The sequence below is a fragment of the Pristiophorus japonicus genome, chromosome 23 (genome assembly GCF_044704955.1).
Source record: "Pristiophorus japonicus isolate sPriJap1 chromosome 23, sPriJap1.hap1, whole genome shotgun sequence".
Classification (NCBI taxonomy): domain Eukaryota; kingdom Metazoa; phylum Chordata; class Chondrichthyes; family Pristiophoridae; genus Pristiophorus; species Pristiophorus japonicus.
Window position 1 is genome coordinate 4,693,334 of NC_091999.1, and position 19,780 is coordinate 4,713,113.

The window sequence follows — 19,780 nt, forward strand, 5'->3', positions numbered from 1 at the left end:
TATTCCTTAAGTTCATTGTTCCTCCGAAAGGTGGCAGTGTGAGCTGCGAGGAGGATGCTATGAGGCTGCAGAGTGACTTGGATAGGTTAGGTGAGTGGGCAAATGCATGGCAGATGAAGTATAATGTGGATAAATGTGAGGTTATCCACTTTGGTGGTAAAAACAGAGAGACAGACTATTATCTGAATGGTGACAGATTAGGAAAGGGGGAGGTGCAACGAGACCTGGGTGTCAAAGTACATCAGTCATTGAAGGTTGGCATGCAGGTACAGCAGGCGGTTAAGAAAGCAAATGGCATGTTGGCCTTCATAGCAAGGGGATTTGAGTACAGGGGCAGGGAGGTGTTGCTACAGTTGTACAGGGCCTTGGTGAGGCCACACCTGGAGTATCGTGTACAGTTTTGGTCTCCTAACTTGAGGAAGGACGTTCTTGGTATTGAGGGAGTGCAGCGAAGGTTCACCAGACTGATTCCCGGGATGGCGGGACTGACATATCAAGAAAGACTGGATCAACTGGGCTTGTATTCACTGGAGTTCAGAAGAATGAGAGGGGATCTCATAGAAACGTTTAAAATTCCGACGGGTTTAGACAGGTTAGATGCAGGAAGAATGTTCACGATGTTGGGGAAGTCCAGAACCAGGGGTCACAGTCTAAGGATAAGGGGTAAGCCATTTAGGACCGAGATGAGGAGAAACTTCTTCACCCAGAGAGTGGTGAACCTGTGGAATTCTCTACCGCAGAAAGTTGTTGAGGCCAATTCACTAAATATATTCAAAAAGGAGTTAGATGTAGTCCTTACTACTCGGGGAATCAAGGGGTATGGCGAGAAAGCAGGAATGGGGTGCTGAAGTTGCATGTTCAGCCATGAACCTATTGAATGGCGGTGCAGGCTCGAAGGGCCGAATGGCCTACTCCTGCACCTATTTTCTATGTTTCTATGTTTACATGAAAGCCTCCGGATTGGACCTTGGTTCCAGGGCAGTTCCTCATTGGCTCTCCTCACACATGTGGCTGTCTGGACGAGCTCAGTCACCTCTCGGTTCGGTTCACTGCTTGCCCATGAACACAATACACACAACCCATGCCGGCAACCTGTGGGCTTTCATTTCGTTTCAACACAAACAGGCCTTTCCGTAGAATCTACGCTTTTAACGTTTATGCACACACACACACACACACACACACACACACAATCAATTTTGATCATTAGTAAACGCTTTTATTCGTACAAACGACCATCCCAGCCCGGCACGAGGTTGAAAAGGCCATCGGGACAACTGAAGAACAACAAGGTCTCAGGGGCAGATGGAATCCCCGCTGGGGCATTAAAGCATGAAGGAAAAGCACTATTGGCACGAATCCATGAACTCATTCCTCTGATCCGGAAGGAAGAGAACGTGCCAGGGGATCTCAGGCGCGGTAATCGTTGAGAAAGATGGAAAGTCCGACTGCGGTAATTACAGGGGAGCCTCCCTGACGCCTGCCACAGGACAAGTGCTCGCAAGAATTCCCCTCGGTCGCCTTCTCCCGGGGGCTGACAAACTCCTCCCAGAGCCGCAGTGCGGATTCCGCCCACTAAAGGGGCACAATGGACATGATCCTCACCAAACGCGTCGACAAACGTGTGGCTTTCTCGTCGTGCTAGGCGGGTTTCTCGTGTGGAAGATAACCCACCTCCACGTCAGAAAGGGATGAGCCCACAGGTGTTTCAATGAAGGGCCTGATATCCTCGGTCCTGAACAGGGTGGGCGAGGCCTGTGGGGTTGGCCGTTGCACACCAGCCACCACACGGGGCTTGACAGAGCGAGGCCTTGTCCCAGCGGCAAGGGTTAACCAGGACGGCCGGAGACCAGCCCTGCTGCACGGGACCCAGTGCGCGCGCGCGCGCATCTCGCACAGTGTGGGCTGGGACCCGTGCCGGGGGGGGCCCTGGCCTCTCCTGCGGCCCCCCGGAACACGTCGCTCTGCGATCTCTCGGCCGCTCCTTGGCCCCGATCCTGCGGTACCTGCCCACGCTCCAATCACCGACCTGGATTAGGGTGACGTCCAACCCAGCCGCCCTCCTCACAGCCCTGGCCCTCGAGCGCCAGCTCGCGCTGCCCGCCGAAATGGTAATGCCTCCAAACTGCCCCCAGGCCGCTACCCGCCGCTCCTTTATTGTTGCGTTGCTATAGCGCCATTTACCAGCTCAGGGCGTTACCAAAGCGCTTTGCAGCCCACGAAGTCCTGTTTCATAGAAACATAGAAACATAGAAAATAGGTGCAGGAGTAGGCCATTCGGCCCTTCGAGCCTGCACCACCATTCAATGAGCTCATGGCTGAACATTCAACTTCAGTACCCCATTCCTGCTTTCTCACCATACCCCTTGATCCCCCGAGTAGTAAGGACCTCATTGAACTCCTTTTTGAATATATTTAGTGAATTGGCCTCAACAACTTTCTGTGGTCGAGAATTCCACAGGTTCACCACTCTCTGGGTGAAGAAGTTCCTCCGCATCTCGGTCCTAAATGGCTTACCCCTTATCCTTAGACTGTGACCCCTGGTTCTGGACTTCCCCAACATTGGGAACATTCTTCCTGCATCTAACCTGTCTAAACCCGTCAGAATTTTAAATGTTTCAATGAGGTCCCCTCTCATTCTTCTGAACTCCAGTGAATACAAGCCCAGTTGATCCAGTCTTTCTTGATAGGTCAGTCCCGCCATCCCGGGAATCAGTCTGGTGAACCTTCGCTGCACTCCCTCAATAGCAAGAATGTCCTTCCTCAGGTTAGGAGACCAAAACTGTACACAATACTCCAGGTGTGGCCTCACCGAGGCCCTGTACAACTGTAGCAACACCTCCCTGCCCCTGTTCTCAAATCCCCTCGCTATGAAGGCCAACATGCCATTTGCTTTCTTAACCACCTGCTGTACCTGCATGCCAACCTTCAATGACTGATGTACCATGACACCCAGGTCTCTTTGCACCTCCCCTTTTCCTAATCTGTCACCATTCAGATAATAGTCTGTCTCTCTGTTTTTACCACCAAAGTGGATACCTCACATTTATCCACATTATACTTCATCTGCCACGCATTTGCCCACTCACCTAACCTATCCAAGTCACTCTGCAGCCTCATAGCAACCTCCTCGCAGCTCACACTGCCACCCAACTTAGTGCCATCCGCAAATTTGGAGATACTACATTTAATCCCCTCGTCCAAATCATTAATGTACAGTGTAAACAGCTGGGGCCCCAGCACAGAACCTTGCGGTACCCCACTAGTTTCGAAGTGCAGTCGCCGTTGTGGTGTAGGAATTTTTGCCAATTTGCACACAGCAAGCTCCCACAAGCAACAACGTGATGATGACCAGATCATCGAGGGGGCTTTTTTTATTCGAGTGGTGTTGATTGAGGTGTAAATATTGGCCCAAGGACAACTCCCGCTGTTCTTGTTCGAGATAGTGGCCGTGGGATTTTTTACGCGACATTGACACCCAGTTAAGCAACGCCTCGATTTCGAAATTCTCATCCTTGTTTATAAATCCCTCCATGGCCCTCTACCCCCCCTCCCTATCTCTGTAATCTCCTCCAGCCCCCACAATCCCCCGAGATGTCTGCGCTCCTCTAATTCTGCCCTCCTGACCATCCCTGATTATAATCGCTCCACCATCGGTGGTCGTGCCTTCTGTTGCCTGGGCCCCAAGCTCTGGAACTCCCTCCCTGAGCGAGCAGACAGGGCCTCAGTTTAACATCTCAGCCGACAGACGGCACTGGAGTGGGACTTGAACCCACAGCCTTCTGACTCAGAGGCGAGAGTGCTGCTCACTGAGTTACAGCTGACACCACAGTAAAGTGTCACAAGGTGCTTCACAGGAATATTTTGAGGCTAAACGTTTGACACCGAGCCACATACGGAGATGTTAGGACAGGTGACCAAAAGCACGGTCAAAGAGGCAGGTTTTAAGGAGCGTCCTGAAGGCGGAGAGAGAGGTAGAGAGGCGGAGAGTTTCAGGGAGGGAGTTCCAGAGCTTGGGGCCCAGGCAACAGAAGGCACGGCCACCGATGGTGGAGCAATTATAATCAGGGATGGTCAGGGGGGCAGAATTAGAGGAGTGCAGACATCTCGGGGGGTTGTGGGGCTGGAGGAGATTACAGAGATAGGGAGAGGGCGAGGGCCATGGAGGGATTTGTAAACAAGGCTGCGAATTTTGAAATCGAGGCGTTGCTTAACCGGGTGTCAATGTAGGGCAGCGAGCACAGGGGGTGATGGGTGAGTGGGACTGGGTGCGAGTTAGGACACAGGGCAGCGAGCACAGGGGGTGATGGGTGAGCGGGACTGGGTGCGAGTTAGGACACGGGGGCAGCAAGCACAGGGGGTGATGAGTGAGCGGGACTGGGTGCGAGTTAGGACACGGGGGCAGCGAGCACAGGGGGTGATGGGTGAGTGAGACTCGGTGCGAGTTAGGACACGGGGGCAGCGAGCACAGGGGGTGATGGGTGAGCGGGACTGGGTGCGAGTTAGGACACGGGGGCAGTGAGCACAGGGGGTGATGGGTGAGTGGGACTCGGTGCGAGTTAGGACACGGGGGCAGTGAGCACAGAGGGTGATGGGTGAGCGGGACTCGGTGCGAGTTAGGACACGGGGGCAGCGAGCACAGGGGGTGATGGGTGAGCGGGACTCGGTGCGAGTTGGGACACGGGGGCAGTGAGCACAGAGGGTGATGGGTGAGCGGGACTGGGTGCAAGTTAGGACACGGGGGCAGCGAGCACAGGGGGTGATGGGTGAGCGGGACTGGGTGCGAGTTAGGACACGGGGGCAGCCGAGTTTTGGATCCCCTCTAGTTTACGTAGGGTAGAATGTGGGAGGCCTGCCAGGAGTGCGTTGGAATAGTCAAGTCTGGAGGCAACACAGGCATGGATGAGGGCTCCAGCAGTAGACTAGCTGAGACAAGGAGCGGAGACGGGTGTTGTTATGCAGATGGGAGTATGCGGTCTTAGCGATGGAGAGAATATGGAATCAGAAGTTCATCTCGGGGTCGAACACAACATCATGCTTTGTCTTCCTGTTTCTATCTCTCTCTCTCTCTCTCTCTCTCTCTCTCTGTGAGGCTCCCTTTCCAATACTGGATTTGACCCGCAGGTCCCAGAGGATGAAAGGTCAACGGCTGACCTCCCCTCCAGCCTCCCCCACCCTGTGCCTCATTAATTGCCTCATTAAGTGTCAGCCGTGTCTCAGTGAGCAGCATACCCTCGCCTCTGAGTCAGGAGGTTGTGGGTTCAAGTCCCACTCCAGGGGCTTGAGCACAAAAATCCAGGCCGACACTCCCAGTGCAGGGCTGAGGGAGCGCCGCACTGTCGGAGGTGCCGTCTTTCGGACGAGACGTTAAACCGAGGGCCCCCGTCTGCTCTCTCAGCTGGACCTAAAAGATCCCACGCCCACTATTTCGAAGAAGAGCAGGGGGAGTTCTCCCCGGTGTCCTGGGGCCAATATTTAATCAACTTAGCCAAAACCCAGCTTATCTGGGCCAGTATCACATTGCTGTGTGTGTGTGTGTGGGAGCTTGCTGTGCGCAAATTGGCGTTTCCCACACATTGCAACAGTGACCGCACTCCAAAAGTACTTCGTTGGCTGTGAAGCGATTTGAGACGTGAAGGGCGCTATACAAATGCAAGTCTTTCTTTCTCTGTTTCGGCTCCACACCCTTTCCTCGAAGCAGATTCTGCAAAAAGTCAGGGCTTGATTAAGAGGAAGCCAGTCATGCAAGGCAGGAACACTCAGACTCTCGACCCACACATGTCTGGGAACACGAGCCAGGACTTGTCCTGAGATCTTGGGCGGAATTCTCCAATTCCTTATGACGGCTCAGAACCCAGTGCACACCCAGTCACCATTTAACTCCTTTCTTCATCCCATTCCACCGTCACAGCACTAGATGGACCTAAGGACACATAAGGACATAAGAAACAGGCGCAAGAGTCGGCCATTCGGCCCCTCGAGCCTGCTCCGCCATTCAATACGATCATGGGAATACAGTAAAAGGGAATATTACTTGAATGGGGAGAAATTACAACATGCTGAGGTGCAGAGGGACCTGGGGGTCCTTGTGCATGAATCCCAAAAAAGTTAGTTTGCAGGTGCAGCAGGTAATCAGGAAGGCGATTGGAATGTTGGCCTTCATTGCGAGAGGGATGGAGTACAAAAGCAGGGAGGTCCTGCTGCAACTGTACAGGGTATTGGTGAGGCCGCACCTGGAGTACTGCGTGCAGTTTTGGTCACCTTACTTAAGGAAGGATATACTGGCTTTGGAGGGAGTACAGAGACGATTCACTCGGCTGATTCCGGAGATGAGGGAGGTTACCTTTTGATGATAGATTGAGCAGACTGGGTCTTTACTCGTTGGAGTTCAGAAGGATGAGGGGTGATCTTATAGAAACATTTAAAATAATGAAAGGGATAGACAAGATAGAGGCAGAGAGGTTGTTTCCACTGGTCGGGGAGACTAGAACTAGGGGGGCACAGCCTCAAAATACGGGGGAGCCAATTTAAAACCGAGTTGAGAAGGAATTTCTTCTCCCAGAGGGTTGTGAATCTGTGGAATTCTCTGCCCAAGGAAGCAGTTGAGGCTAGCTCATTGAATGTATTCAAGTCACAGATGGATAGATTTTTAACCAATAAGGGAATTAAGGGTTACGGGGAGCGGGCGGGTAAGTGGAGCTGAGTCCACGGCCAGATCAGCCATGATCTTGTTGAATGGCGGAGCAGGCTCGAGGGGCTAGATGGCCCACTCCTGTTCCTAATTCTTATGTTCTTATGTTCTTATTATGGCTGATCCGATCATGGACTCAGCTCCACTTCCCCACCCGCTCCCCATAACCCTTCACTTCCTTATCGCTCAAAAATCTGTCTATCTCCGCCTTAAATATATTCAATGACCCAGCCTCCACAGCTCTCTGGGGGCAGAGAGTTCCACAGATTTACAACCCTCTGAGAGAAGAAATTCCTCCTCAGCTCAGTTTTAATTGGGCGGCCCCTTATTCTGAGACTATGCCCCCTAGTTCTAGATTCCCCCACGAGGGGAAACACTCTCTCTGCATCTACCTTGTCGAGCCCCCTCAGAATCTTATACGTTTCAATAAGATCACCCCTCATTCTTGTATCCCTCAACCAATAGATTATCTCATCGCTACCTGTGTGAGCTTGCTGTATGCATATTGTGACGGCTGTGTTTCCCAAATTGCAACAGTGACTACACTCTAAGAAAGTATTTCGCTGTCGGGCTCTGTCAATCTCTGAACCCTCAACAGGAGCCCTGCCCTGTGCATCTCGCTGAGTGTCACACAGTGTCCTATCAGCTCTCAACGTATCTTTTTTTTCTATCTGTAGCAGGGAGAGAGGTGGGTGAGAGGGTTAATCCCCTCCGATAGGGACAGGCTGCCCCAGTGTTTGTAACTGGGGGAGAAGTGGGTGAGAGGGTTAATCCCCTCCGATAGGAACAGGCTGCCCCAGTGTCTGTAACTGGGGGAGAGGTGGGTGAGAGGGTTAATCCCCTCCGCTAGGGACAGGCTGCCCCAGTGTCTGTAACTGGGGGAGAAGTGGGTGAGGGGTTAATCCCCTCCATTAGGAACAGACTGCCACAGTGTCTGACTAACTGGGGGAGAGGTGGGTGAGAGAGGTCTATCTTTTCCATTGTATACATGAAGATTCAATCAATATTAATTACTTGTTTTATTATTAAATTTAACCAAATTGATTTCCTGATATGTTTAATAGTCATAAATAATCTAGCTCAGATCAGTTGCAGGTCAGACACAGAATGAACAAAGAATCTTAAGAACAGTTTCACATGGTCCCTCTTAATCTCGCCTCCTCCGGTGTAGGTACAGACTCTCACTGGGGTACGGGTCCCACACACACTGATTCTCACTGGGGTACGGGTCCCACACACACTGACTCTCACTGGGGTACGGGTCCCACACACACTGATTCTCACTGGGGTACGGGTCCCACACACACTGATTCTCACTGGGGTATGGGTCCCACACACACTGACTCTCACTGGGGTACGGGTCCCACACACACTGACTCTCACTAGGGTACGGGTCCTACACACACTGACTCTCACTGGGGTATGGGTCCCACACACACCGACTCTCACTGGGGTACGGGTACCACACACACTGACTCTCACTGGGGTACGGGTCCCACACACACTGACTCTCACTGGGGTACGGGTCCCACACATACTGACTCACACTGGGGTACAGGTCCCACACACAGTGACTCACTGGTGTACAGGTCCCAGACACACTGACTCTCACTGGGGTACGGGTCCCACACACACTGACTCTCACTGGGGTACGGGTCCCACACACGCTGACTCTCACTTGGTTACGGATCCCACACACACTGACTCTCACTTGGTTACGGATCCCACACACACTGACTCTCACTGGGGTACGGGTCCCACACACGCTGACTCTCACTGGGGTACGGGTCCCACACACACTGACTCTCACTGGGGTATGGCTCATACACACACTGACTCTCACTGGGGTACGGTCCCATACACAGTGACTTTCTTGGGGTACAGGTCCCACACACACTGACTTACACTGGGGTACAGGTCCCACACACACTGACTCTCACTGGGGTACGGGTCCCACACACACTGACTCTCACTGGGGTACGGGTCCAACACACACTGACTCTCACTGGGGTACATGTCCCACACACACTGACTCTCACTGAGGTACAGTCCCACACACACTGATTCTCACTGGGGTACAGGTCTCACACTCCCTGATTCTCAGTGGGGTACGGGTCACACAGAAACCGACTCTCACTGGGGTACAGGTCCAACACACACTGACTCTCACAGGGTTACGGATCCCACACACACAGACTCTCACTGGGGTACGGGTCCCACACACACTGACTCTCGCTGGGGTACAGGTCCAACACACACTGACTCTCACAGGGTTACGGATCCCACACACACAGACTCTCACTGGGGTACGGGTCCCACACACGCTGACTCTCACTGGGGTACGGGTCCCACACACACTGACTCTCACTGGGGTACGGGTCCCACACACTGACTTTCTTGGGGTACGGGTCCCACACACACTGACTTACACTGGAGTACAGGTCCCACACACACTGACTCTCACTGGGGTACGGGTCCCACACACACTGACTCTCACTGGGGTACGGGTCCCACACAGTCTGACTCACACTGGGGTACGAGTCCCACACACACCGACTCTCACTGGGCTACGGGTCCCACACACACTGACTTACACTGGAGTACAGGTCCCACACACACTGACACTCACTGAGGTACAGTCCCACACACACTGACTCTCACTGGGGTACAGGTCTCACACACACTGACACTCACAGGGGTACGGGTCCCACACACACTGACTCTCACTGGGGTACGGGTCCCACACACGCTGACTCTCACTGGGGTACGGGTCCCACACACACTGACTCTCACTGGGGTATGGCTCATACACACACTGACTCTCACTGGGGTACGGTCCCATACACACTGACTTTCTTGGGGTACGGGTCCCACACACACTGACTCTCACTGGGGTACGGGTCCCACACACACTGATTCTCACTGGGGTATGGGTCCCACACACACTGACTCTCACTGGGGTACGGGTCCCACACACACTGACTCTCACTAGGGTACGGGTCCTACACACACTGACTCTCACTGGGGTACGGGTCCCACACACACCGACTCTCACTGGGGTACGGGTACCACACACACTGACTCTCACTGGGGTACGGGTCCCACACACACTGACTCTCACTGGGGTACGGGTCCCACACATACTGACTCACACTGGGGTACAGGTCCCACACACAGTGACTCACTGGTGTACAGGTCCCAGACACACTGACTCTCACTGGGGTACGGGTCCCACACACACTGACTCTCACTGGGGTACGGGTCCCACACACGCTGACTCTAACTTGGTTACGGATCCCACACACACTGACTCTCACTTGGTTACGGATCCCACACACACTGACTCTCACTGGGGTACGGGTCCCACACACGCTGACTCTCACTGGGGTACGGGTCCCACACACACTGACTCTCACTGGGGTATGGCTCATACACACACTGACTCTCACTGGGGTACGGTCCCATACACAGTGACTTTCTTGGGGTACGGGTCCCACACACACTGACTTACACTGGGGTACAGGTCCCACACACACTGACTCTCACTGGGGTACGAGTCCCACACACACCGACTCTCACTGGGCTACGGGTCCCACACACACTGACACTCACTGAGGTACAGTCCCACACACACTGACTCTCACTGGGGCACAGGTCTCACAATCCCTGATTCTCAGTGGGGTACGGGTCACACAGAAACCGACTCTCACTCGGGTACGGGTCCCACACACACTGACTCTCACTGGGGTACAGTCCCACACACACTGAGTCTCACTGGGGTACGGATCCCACACACACTGACTCTCACTGGGGTACGTGTCCCACACACACTGACTCTCACTCGGGTATGGGTCTCACACACACTGACTCTCACTGGGGTACAGTCCTACGCACACTGACTTTCACTGGGGTACGGGTCCCACACACACTGACACTCACAGGGGTACGGGTCCCACACACACTGACTCTCACTGGGGTACGGGTCCCACACACGCTGACTCTCACTGGGGTACGGGTCCCACACACACTGACTCTCACTGGGGTATGGCTCATACACACACTGACTCTCACTGGGGTACGGTCCCATACACACTGACTTTCTTGGGGTACGGGTCCCACACACACTGACTTACACTGGGGTACAGGTCCCGCACACACTGACTCTCACTGGGGTACGGGTCCCACACACACTGACTCTCACTGGGGTACGGGTCCCACACACGCTGACTCTCACTGGGGTACGGGTCCCACACACACTGACTCTCACTGGGGTATGGGTCTCATACACACTGACTCTCACTGGGGTACAGTCCCACACACACTGACTTTCACTGGGGTATGGGTCCCACACACACTGACTCTCATTGGGGTATAGCTCTCACACACACTGACTCTCACTGGGGTACAGTCCCATACACACTGACTTTCTTGGGGTACGGGTCCCACACACACTGACTTACACTGGGGTACAGGTCCCACACACACTGACTCTCACTGGGGTACGGGTCCCACACACACTGACTCTCACTGGGGTACAGGTCCCACACAGTCTGACTCACACTGGGGTACGAGTCCCACACACACCGACTCTCACTGGGGTACGGGTCCCACACACACTGACTCTCACTGGGGTACGGATCCCACACACACTGACTCTCACTGGGGTATAGTCCCACACACACTGACTCTCACTGGTTTATGTGTCCCACACACACTGACTCTCACTGGGGTACGGGTACCACACACACTGACTCTCACTGGGGTACATGTCCTACACACACTGACTCTCACTGGGTTACAGGTCTCACACTCCCTGATTCTCACTGGGGTACGTGTCCCACACACATTGACTCTCACTGGGGTACGGGTCCCACACACACTGACTCTCCCTGGGGTACATGTCCCACACACACTGACTCTCACTGGGGTAAGGGTCCCACACACAATGACTCTCACTGGGGTAAGGGTCCCACACACGCTGACTCTCACTGGGGTACGGGTCCCACACACACTGACTCTCACTGATGTACATGTCCCACACACACTGACTCTCACTGGTGTACGGGTCCCACACTGACTCTCCCTGGGGTACGGGTCCCACAGACACTGACTCTCACTGGGGTACAGTCCCACACACACTGACTCTCACTGGTTTATGGGTCCCACACACACTGACTCTCACTGGGGTACGGGTCCCACACACCCTGACTCTAGCTGGGATACATGTCCCACACACACTGACTCTCACTGGGGTACAGGTCTCACACTCCCTGATTCTCACTGGGGTACACGTCACACACACACTGACTCTCACTGGGGTACATGTCCCACACACACTGACTCTCACTGGGGTAAGGGTCCCACACACAATGACTCTCACTGGGGTAAGGGTCCCACACACACTGAATTTCACTGGGGTACGGGTCCCACACACACTGACTCTCGCTGGGGTACAGGTCCAACACACACTGACTCTCACAGGGTTACGGATCCCACACACACATACTCTCACTGGGGTACGGGTCCCACACACGCTGACTCTCACTGGGGTACGGGTCCCACACACACTGACTCTCACTGGGGTATGGGTCTCATACACACTGACTCTCACTGGGGTACAGTCCCACACACACTGAATTTCACTGGGGTATGGCTCTCACACACACTGACTCTCGCTGGGGTACAGGTCCAACACACACTGACTCTCACAGGGTTACGGATCCCACACACACAGACTCTCACTGGGGTACGGGTCCCACACACGCTGACTCTCACTGAGGTACAGTCCCACACACACAGACTCTCACTGGGGTACAGGTCTCACACTCCCTGATTCTCACTGAGGTACATGTCACACACACACTGACTCTCACTGGGGTACATGTCCCACACACACTGACTCTCACTGGGGTGCGGGTCCCACACTGACTCTCCCTGGGGTACGGGTCCCACACACACTGACTCTCACTGGGGTACGGGTCCCACACACACTGACTCTCACTGGTTTATGTGTCCCACACACACTGACTCTCACTGGGGTACGTGTCCCACACACACTGACTCTCACTCGGGTATGGGTCTCACACACACTGACTCTCACTGGGGTACAGTCCTACGCACACTGACTTTCACTGGGGTACGGGTCCCACACACACTGACTCTCGCTGGGGTACAGGTCCCACACACACTGACTTTCACTGGGGTACGGGTCCCACACACACTGACTCTCGCTGGGGTACAGGTCCCACACACACTGACTCTCACTGGGGTACGGGTCCCACACACATTGACTCTCACTGGGGTACGGGTCCCACACAGTCTGACTCACACTGGGGTACGAGTCCCACACACACCGACTCTCACAAGGGTACGGGTCCCACACACACTGACTCTCACTGAGGTGCAGTCCCACACACACTGACTCTCACTGGGGTACGGATCCCACACACACTGACTCTCACTGGGGTACGTGTCCCACACACACTGACTCTCACTGGGGTACGGGTCTCACACACACTGACTCTCACGGGGTTACAGTCACACACACACTGACTTTCACTGGGGTACGGGTCCCACACACACTGACTCTCACTGGGGTACGGGTCTCACACACACTGACTCTCACTGGGTTACAGTCACACACACACTGACTTTCACTGGGGTACGGGTCCCACACACACTGACTCTCACTGGGGTACGGGTCTCACACACACTGACTCTCACTGGGTTACAGTCACACACACACTGACTTTCACTGGGGTACGGGTCCCACACACACTGACTCTCATTGGGGTATGGCTCATACACACACTGACTCTCACTGGGGTACAGTCCCATACACACTGACTTTCTTGGGGTACGGGTCCCACACACACTGACTTACACTGGGGTACAGGTCCCACACACACTGACTCTCACTGGGGTACAGGTCTCACACTCCCTGATTCTCAGTGGGGTACGGGTCACACAGAAACCGACTCTCACTGGGGTACGGTACCACACACACTGACTCTCACTGGGGTACATGTCCTACACACACTGACTCTCACTGGGGTACAGGTCTCACACTCCCTGATTCTCACTGGGGTACGTGTCCCACACACATTGACTCTCACTGGGGTACGGGTCCCACACACACTGACTCTCCCTGGGGTACATGTCCCACACACACTGACTCTCACTGGGGTAAGGGTCCCACACACAATGACTCTCACTGGGGTAAGGGTCCCACACACGCTGACTCTCACTGGGGTACGGGTCCCACACACACTGACTCTCACTGATGTACATGTCCCACACACACTGACTCTCACTGGTGTACGGGTCCCACACTGACTCTCCCTGGGGTACGGGTCCCACAGACACTGACTCTCACTGGGGTACAGTCCCACACACACTGACTCTCACTGGTTTATGGGTCCCACACACACTGACTCTCACTGGGGTACGGGTCCCACACACACTGACTCTCGCTGGGGTACATGTCCCACACACACTGACACTCACTGGGGTACAGGTCTCACACTCTCTGATTCTCACTGGGGTACACGTCACACACACACTGACTCTCACTGGGGTACATGTCCCACACACACTGACTCTCACTGGGGTAAGGGTCCCACACACAATGACTCTCACTGGGGTAAGGGTCCCACACACACTGACTCTCACTGGGGTACAGGTCCCACACACGCTGACTCTCACTGGGGTACGGGTCCCACACACACTGACTCTCACTGGGGTAAGGGTCCCACACTCCCTGATTCTCACTGGGGTACACGTCACACACACACTGACTCTCACTGGGGTACATGTCCCACACACACTGACTCACACTGGGGTACAGGTCTCGCACACACTGACTCTCACTGGGGTAAGGATCCCACACACATGACTCTCACTGGGGTACGGGTCCCACACACGCTGACTCTCACTGGGGTACGGGTCCCACACACACTGACTCTCACTGGGGTAAGGGTCCCACACACACTGACTCTCAGTGGGGTATGGGTCCCACACACAATGACTCTCACTGGGGTATGGGTCTCACACACACTGACTCTCACTGGGGTACAGTCCCACACACACTGAATTTCACTGGGGTACGGGTCCCACACAGTCTGACTCACACTGGGGTACGAGTCCCACACACACCGACTCTCACTGGGGTACGAGTCCCACACACACTGACTCTCACTGAGGTACAGTCCCACACACACTGACACTCACTGGGGTACAGGTCTCACACTCCCTGATTCTCAGTGGGGTACGGGTCACACAGAAACCGACGCTCACTGGGGTACGGGTCCCACACACACTGACTCTCACTGGGGTACAGGTACCACACACACTGACTCTCACTGGGGTACATGTCCTACACACACTGACTCTCACTGGGGTACAGGTCTCACACTCCCTGATTCTCACTGGGGTACGTGTCCCACACACATTGACTCTCACTGGGGTACGGGTCCCACGCACGCTGACTCTCAGTGGGGTAAGAGTCCCACACACACTGACTCTCAGTGGGGTACGGGTCCCACACACACTGACTCTCACTGGGGTACGGATCCCACACACACTGACTCTCACTGGGGTAAGAGTCCCACACACACTGACTCTCAGTGGGGTATGGGTCCCACACACAATGACTCTCACTGGGGTACAGTCCCACACACACTGAATTTCACTGGGGTACGGGTCCCACACACACTGACTCTCATTGGGGTATGGCTCTCACACACACTGACTCTCACTGGGGTACAGTCCCATACACACTGACTTTCACTGGGGTACGGGTCCCACACACACTGACTTACACTGGCGTACAGGTCCCACACACACTGACTCTCAGTGGGGTATGGGTCCCACACACAATGACTCTCACTAGGGAATGGGTCTCACACACTGACTCTCACTGGGGTACAGTCCCACACACACTGAATTTCACTGGGGTACGGGTCCCACAGAGTCTGACTCACACTGGGGTACGAGGCCCACACACACCGACTCTCACTGGGGTACGGGTCCCACACGCATTGACTCTCACTGGGGTACAGTCCTACACACACTGACTCTCACTGGTTTATGTGTCCCACACACACTGACTCTCACTGGGGTAAGGGTACCACACACACTGACTCTCACTGGGGTATATGTCCTACACACACTGACTCTCACTGGGGTACATGTCCTACACACACTGACTATCACTGGGGTACATGTCCTACACACACTGACTCTCACTGGGGTACAGTACCACACACACTGACTCTCACTGGTTTATGTGTCATACACACACTGACTCTCACTGGGGTACAGGTCCCACACACACTGACTCTCACTGGGGTACATGTCACGCACGCACTGACTCTCACTGGGGTACATGTCCTACACACACTGACTCTCACTGGGGTACATGTCCTACACACACTGACTCTCCCTGGGGTACATGTCCTACACACACTGACTCTCACTGGGGTACATGTCCTACACGCACTGACTCTCACTGGGGTACATGTCCTACACACACTTACTCTCCCTGGGGTACATGTCCCACACACACTGACGCTCACTGGGGTAAGGGTCCCACACACAATGACTCTCACTGGGGTAAGGGTCCCACACACACTGACTCTCACTGGGGTACGGGTCCCACACACACTGACTCTCACTGATGTACATGTCCCACACACACTGACTCTCACTGGTTTATGGGTCCCACACACACTGACTCTCCCTGGGGTACAGTCCCACACACACTGACTCTCACTGGGGTACGGGTCCCACACACACTGACTCTCACTGGGGTACAGTCCCACACACACTGACTCTCACTGGTTTATGTGTCCCACACACACTGACTCTCACTGGGGTACAGGTCCCACACACACTGACTCTCGCTGGGGTACGGGTCCCACAAACACTGACTCTCGCTGTGGTACATGTCACACACACACTGACTCTCACTGGGGTACGTGTCCCACACACATTGACTCTCACTGGGGTACGGGTCCCACACTCATTGACTCTCACTGGGGTACGGGTCCCACACACACTGACTCTCCCTGGGGTACATGTCCCACACACACTGACTCTCACTGGGGTAAGGATCCCACACACATGACTCTCACTGGGGTACGGGTCCCACACATGCTGACTCTCACTGGGGTACGGGTCCCACACACACTGACTCTCACTGGGGTAAGGGTCCCACACACACTGACTCTCAGTGGGGTATGGGTCCCACACACACTGACTCTCACTGGGGTATGGGTCTCACACACACTGACTCTCACTGGGGTACAGTCCCACACACACTGAATTTCACTGGGGTACGAGTCCCACACACACTGACTCTCACTGGGGTACGGGTGCCACTCACACTGACTCTCACTGGGGTACGGGTCCCACACACACTGACTCTCATTGGGGTACGGCTCCCACACACACTGACTCTCACTGGGGTACGGGTCCCACACACACTGACTCTCACTGGGGTACGGGTCCAACACACACTGACTCTCACTGGGGTACAGGTCCCACACACACTGACTCTCCCTGGGGTACGGGTCCCACACAGACTGACTCTCACTGGGATACGGGTCCAACACACACTGACTCTCACTGGGATATAGGTCCCACACACACTGACTCTCACTGGGGTGCAGGTCCCACACACACTGACTCTCACTGGGGTACGGGACCCACATACACTAACTCTCACTGGGGTACAGTCCCACACACACTGACTCTCACTGGGGTACAGGTCCCACACACACTGACTCTCACTGGGGTACATGTCCCACACACACTGACTCTCACTGGGGTACGGGTCCCACACACACTGACTCTCACTTGGGTACAATCCCACACACACTGACTCTCACTGGTTTATGTGTCCCACACACACTGACTCTCACTGGGGTACGGGTACCACACACACTGACTCTCACTGGGGTACAGGTCCCACACACACTGACTCTCACTGGGGTACATGTCCTACACACACTGACTCTCACTGGGGTACAGGTCTCACACTCCCTGATTCTCACTGGGGTACAGGTCCCACACACACTGACTCTCACTGGGGTACAGGTCCCACACACACTGACTCTCACTGGGGTACGGGTCCCACGCACACTGACTCTCCCTGGGGTACATGTCCCACACACACTGACTCTCACTGGGGTACGGGTCCCACACACACTGACTCTCACTGGGGTACAGTCCCACACACACTGACTCTCACTGGTGCACGGGTCCCACACTGACTCTCCCTGGGGTACGGGTCCCACACACACTGACTCTCACTGGGGTACAGTCCCACACACACTGACTCTCACTGGTTTATGGGCCCCACACACACTGACTCTCACTGGGGCACGGGTCCCACACACACTGACTCTCGCTGGTTTATGTGTCCCACACACACTGACTCTCACTGGGGTACGGGTCCCACACACACTGACTCTCACTGGGGTACATGTCCTACACACACTGACTCTCACTGGGGTACGGGTCCAACACACACTGACTCTCACTGGGGTACAGGTCCCACACACACTGACTCTCACTGGGATATAGGTCCCACACTCACTGACTCTCACTGGGGTGCAGGTCCAACACACACTGACTCTCACTGGGATATAGGTCCCACACTCACTGACTCTCACTGGGGTGCAGGTCACACACACACTGACTCTCACTGGGGTACGGGACCCACATACACTAACTCTCACTGGGATACAGTCCCACACACACTGACTCTCACTGGGGTACAGGTCCCACACACACTGACTCTCACTGGGGTACATGTCCCACACACACTGACTCTCACTGGGGTACGGGTCCCACACACACTGACTCTCACTGGGGTACAATCCCACACACACTGACTCTCACTGGTTTATGTGTCCCACACACACTGACTCTCACTGGGGTACGGGTACCACACACACTGACTCTCACTGGGGTACAGGTCCCACACACACTGACTCTCACTGGGGTACATGTCCTACACACACTGACTCTCACTGGGGTACAGGTCTCACACTCCCTGATTCTCACTGGGGTACAGGTCCCACACACACTGACTCTCACTGGGGTACAGGTCCCACACACACTGACTCTCACTGGGGTACGGGTCCCACACACACTGACTCTCACTGGGGTACGGGTCCCACACACACTGACTCTCACTGGGGTACAGTCCCACACACACTGACTCTCACTGGTGCACGGGTCCCACACTGACTCTCCCTGGGGTACGGGTCCCACACACACTGACTCTCACTGGGGTACAGTCCCACACACACTGACTCTCACTGGTTTATGGGCCCCACACACACTGACTCTCACTGGGGCACGGGTCCCACACACACTGACTCTCACTGGGGTACGGATACCACACACACTGACTCTCACTGGGGTACATGTCCTACACACACTGACTCTCACTGGGGTACAGGTCTCACACTCCCTGATTCTCACTGGGGTACATGTCACGCACGCACAAACTCTCACTGGGGTACGTGTCCCACACACATTGACTCTCACTGGGGTACGGGTCCCACACACACTGACTCTCACTGGGGTACGGATCCCACACACATTGACTCTCACTGGGGTACGGGTCCCACACACACTGACTCTCCCTGGGGTACATGTCCCACACACACTGACTCTCACTGGGGTAAGGGTCCCACACACAATGACTCTCACTGGGGTAAGGGTCCCACACACGCTGACTCTCACTGGGGTACGGGTCCCACACACACTGACTCTCACTGATGTACATGTCTCACACACACTGACTCTCACTGGTGTACGGGTCCCACACTGACTCTCCCTGGGGTACGGGTCCCACACACACTGACTCTCACTGGGGTACAGTCCCACACACACTGACTCTCACTGGTTTATGGGTCCCACACACACTGACTCTCACTGGGGTACAGTCCCATACACACTGACTTTCACTGGGGTACGGGTCCCACACACACTGACTTACACTGGCGTGCAGGTCCCACACACACTGACTCTCAGTGGGGTATGGGTCCCACACACAATGACTCTCACTAGGGTATG